The sequence below is a fragment of the Diaphorina citri genome, unplaced genomic scaffold, assembly GCF_000475195.1.
Source record: "Diaphorina citri unplaced genomic scaffold, Diaci psyllid genome assembly version 1.1 scaffold289, whole genome shotgun sequence".
Classification (NCBI taxonomy): Eukaryota; Metazoa; Arthropoda; class Insecta; order Hemiptera; family Psyllidae; genus Diaphorina; species Diaphorina citri.
Window position 1 is genome coordinate 150,911 of NW_007377725.1, and position 4,841 is coordinate 155,751.

The 4,841-nt window shown below is 38.3% G+C and overlaps 2 non-coding genes across 2 annotated transcripts; both read right to left on the minus strand.

Annotated features, from left to right (window-relative positions):
* Window positions 1-866: 866 nt before the first annotated feature.
* Window positions 867-939, minus strand: Trnav-uac. Its single transcript has one exon. It is a non-coding gene; the product is annotated as a tRNA-Val (tRNA).
* A 310-nt stretch (window positions 940-1,249) lies between these two features.
* Trnav-uac lies at window positions 1,250-1,322 on the minus strand. The gene has a single exon. It is a non-coding gene; the product is annotated as a tRNA-Val (tRNA).
* Between the last annotated feature and the right edge of the window lie 3,519 nt (window positions 1,323-4,841).

The following is a 4,841-nucleotide window of genomic DNA, read 5'->3' on the forward strand; positions in this document are numbered from 1 at the left end:
ACACAAGTTCCTAGGCACGTCCTACCGTAACGCCTCCTATCTGTAAAAATCAAGCCGACCGTAGCGAGTAAATCTGTAGCTTCATGCTGGACATGAATCCTACCGTATCGCCAGATTTAAGTTATATTTCTCCTACCATAATGGCGGAACCATGATTTCATGTGACACATGAATCTGTCCGCAAAAGGTTAAAGGTCTCCAAAATTTGATGCCACGAGTTGGTAAAGTCACATTTGATGGTTTCAATAAAACCTTTTGTTTAACGGCCAAAAAATAGGTGGTACCCACCATTATCATCAAAGGGGCCATAATGTCACCATTCCCCCTATTAGAAGAGGAAATTATTCAAGATGAAAAATATCTTTAGGTAAGGGAGGTATATATACGTACCTATAGGCACTCAGGATTCAAGAAATCTACAAAGCATGAGAGTGAGAGCACTTCTTATGAACATAAATTTTAATTTTGTATCTCATTTCTTGATTTATGATTTCTTGGAATTATTGGTAGGTACCTACTGATGAGGTCACAGGATGGGTAGGTACTGTAGGGAGGTAGGTAGGGTCAGGTACCTACCTACAAAGTTTGTTTGAAGTAGGTATTAATTTATTTGGCAGTTTGAAGCCGGAAATTTAATTTTCAAGATGGCATTCTTGTTGGAATCTTGCTTTCTTCAATTTATTAGGTCTTTCTTTTGTGTGCCTATTACTGTTTTGGTCTTCTCCTGGAGATTTTTAAATCTTCCTTCTGTGTTCTCTGATAAATTTGTCATCTAGGAATAGGATGGTTTTGTAATCTAGGATTAAAAAAAAAAAAATCTGAAGTTAGGAATCGTATCATCATGAATTTATTATTGTTCAAAAATGTGATTCCGGCCAGGATCGAACTGGCGACCTTCTGCGTGTAAAGCAGACGTGATAACCGCTACACCACGGAACCCGGCGAAAATTATTGGTAGGTAGGTACCTACTGATGAGGTCACAGGATGGGTAGGTACTGTAGGGTAGGGAGGTAGGTAGGTTAGGTTCAGGTACCAATGTACAAAGTTTGTTTGAAGTAGGTAATTTTGATTTTTTTTTTTTACAATCTATGAATTCTATGATATGGAGTTGACCTATTATTAGGATTTTAATTTCAAAATATTAAACCCACATTTTTACCTACATGTTGGCCAAATTGACATTGGAGGTTGGTTCCAAAAAAGTAAAGGCAAAGTTATCTGTATCGAGTCTGGAATAGTACAAAAATGTGATTCCGGCCAGGATCGAACTGGCGACCTTCTGCGTGTAAAGCAGACGTGATAACCGCTACACCACGGAACCCGGCGAAGACGAGGGCCAAATTTTGTTATTTATAAACAACTTCACCCATATGCAATTGATAACAAGTCATACCTGTTTGTGATTAGCTGATTAGACACATAGGTACCTTATACCTACCTATGTTCTACATAATGGAGGAGTTGCAAATGGGTAAAAATTATAAATAAATGGTCGATTCCTATGTAAAAAGTCGGGAAAAATCCAAATCTGAGGTCAAACTATATTCTACATAGTTACATATACCTACATGCCAATAACAAGTTATGCTAATCAAGGCCATTTTGTTATACGTAAACACATATAAGTATGTATATGTAGGTATACAGGGTATACTAGAATACAGCGTTACAGGGCCGTGCTTAGAGAAGGCCAAGGGGGCCCGGACCCCCGCATCCTCGGGGCCTCTTTGCTCCCTTACTGAAGGCCAGACTCCAAAAGTTTGGAGCATCTAAGCCCTAAGCTCGGGTCACTTTTTTTTGGCATTGGTTTGGCACTAAGCCTCGACCATACAGCCAGAGTGAATGGTCACTTTCGTTATCTACTAACTCTAAGAAGAAGAAGAAGAAGAAGAAGAAGAAGAAGAAGAAGAAGAAGAAGAAGAAGAAAAAAAACACCTCGTATCCAAACGGGACCAAAAAAAGCGGAACTTCCAAACTAGATACGTACATGTGAAGCTTTTACATGAATCGAGACAGTGGATCCCAAATGTTCCACTCAGTGGAACTATATACAAGGGACATTTGGACCTTTTTTTGTCACTGAATAGAAAGAACATGGAGATTACATGCAATTCAAGTATAATAAAAACAAAACTTCGTTTTTTAAGAGACTTTAAATGGGGAAATATAAAAAAAAGTTCTTTATGATTGTCTGGAAAAGCTCTCTCTCTCTCTTTCTTCTTTTTCTTTTTCTCTTTCTTCTTCTCCTTCTTTTTCTTCAGTTGTTGTTACTTTTGTTGCTCTCTTCCATTATTCTTCCTTTCCGGAAATGTTTCTTTTCCTTCTCACATCCTTTGTCCCCTGATCCTAATATCCAATATTTATTTCATTTTAAACTTTATTTTGTACCAGTACCTAGATACATAATATATATTTGTTTTAGTTTATTTATCTTCTGTTTATTTCTTATGTTCCATATTTGGTCCTCCGATCAGAAAATATTAACCAAGCAAAGTGGCCAATTTTAAAGTCTTCACGACTTTACATTTTTCTGGTCTTTTGATCTCTATTTTCTGTGCACCTTGGGGCCCTCTGTGTCCCATTTTTTTTTTTTTAGGTACATAGGTATAATTGTTTTAGTTTATTTATCTTCTGTTTATTTCTTAATTCTTATGTTCCATATTTGGTCCTCCGATCAGAAAATATTAACCAAGCAAAGTGGCCAATTTCAAAGTCTTCACGACTTTACATTTTTCTGGTCTTTTGATCTCTATTTTCTGTGCACCTTGGGGCCCTCTGTGTCCCATTTTTTTTTTTTGAGCAAGGCACAAAATGTGTTTCGTACCAAAACACGCTCAGGCCGTTGCGTGTGTAGGGGAAAAAGTTTGGGCCCTAGGTATGTGGCTTCCGGAGCGTGAGTGGCTGGTGGGCCCACCCTTTTTTTTTCCCCCTTTTTTTTAGAATAAAAAAATTGTTCCCTTTTTCGGACAACCCAGCAGAACATAGAAGAGCCACCACCATCGTCATCAAAAGAGGACATAAAAACATCGGGGGACGGGGGTATTTAAAAGGCATTATCCTCGGATTGTCCTCACAGAGAAGTTACTCTTGTTTTTAATACTCTACCGAACTCGTCTCGGGAACGTAATGTGCCCCCCCCCCCAACTGGACCCGACCACCTACTCCCATCAATGTCCTACCCCACCCCCTCAAAAAAAATCTGACCCCCTCTTTCCCTATTTTTCCGGTTGGGAAAATCCAAGTTTTTTTTTTTTTCAAAAGTGCCTTCTCATCCTTCCCTTCTCCCCTCCTCCTTATCCTCCCCCTCCCTCTTTCTCTTCCCCCTCCCTACTCGGCATTTCTCTACTTAGCCGGATTTGTTTTTAACGGGCAACTTCCTGTCTTTTTAAGTAGATATAACGAAACATGTGTACATAGAACGAAACAAACAATAGGTACATAGAACGAAATGATTACTGTCCATTCCTCCATCTCACACACTTTCCCTCTTGCACTTTTATGTCAGTTTTCTTTTTTACTTTCTATTACTACAGTAGTTTTCTTTTTTCTTTCTCTTTTTTTATTATTATTGTTTTTTGTTTTAATGTTAGTACCTATATCCTCTTTGCTTTTTTTATGATCGGAGAAAACATGATGGATTCCAGCATCTCATAAGAGTTTGATTGACGCTTAAAAAGAAGACATGGAGGAGACATTTGGAGCCGGGTAAAAAGAGATTTGAGAATTGTTGTAGCCTACCACAGGGTAAAGGGACTGACTCTTTAGTTCAATTCGAGAAGGATAAATAAGCACTATTAGATATTATTTGTATACCTACTAGATAGGTAAGATAGGGAATTTTAGTAAATAATAAACACACCTATAGTAAAAGTAACTATGTTATACCTACATCTCTATTATCTGTTTTATTTTTAATCTCATAAGTACCTACCTATTATGGAACCATGTATAGTTATGAATTCATTGAAATACGATCGAACATCGAATGCTTTAAGTACCTACCTACCTACTCCATGATACCTACCTAATTTTTTTATGCATTATCCCGATTGCAACAAGATACTTTGCTAGCAGAAAAACATTCTTTATGAGAGAAGCTCAAATTAAATTATCAAACTCTCTCCATTCTCTCCAATTCTAATATACGATCCAGAGCCGTATTTAAGGGGGGGGGGATCCCCTCCCCTTGAACTATGGGCGAGACTTTGAAAATTTGGAGCATCTGCTGGTGCGGTATTAGAATCCAGGTTGAATAATCACTCTTCATATTCGCTATGTAGGACTGATTGTAGGTGGTTAAGAAAAACCCGTAGACAAGCAGAGAAACACTTTCCTACCTTCCATGAACACGCTACGCCACTGGAAAATACAGACGGATTTTCCATGTGGAATTGAACTTGGAGATCCATGCAAACAAGATGATATTAAGGTATTCAATCATGCTTGAATCATTTAATTTCGCCTTTAGTATGCCAATACGCAGCCCACGTTTACCTACTGTTTCCTATTTTCCTCTGAAGGAAATACGGGACAGTGTACCAAATGAAGGACGTGATTCCTTCGGGGAATGTCTCGTATCGTGAAGGAAAGTCTCGTGATTTTTTCAAAGGTTGAGACGAAACCCATTTCTCATTACATACTTTACCTTCCGTGTCCGCTTTGACAAATGACCGTGTCAGATACCAGTGACCATGTCAGATACTCCTCTTGCAATATTCTGCAACATGGATCGCCGCATCATTTGCTAGCAGAGTAGCAGCCCCATTTCTTCATGTTCTTCTTACATTTGAACACTTTTGTTCTTAGGTTCAAGCTCATAAATTTCAAGACGAGAGGACTT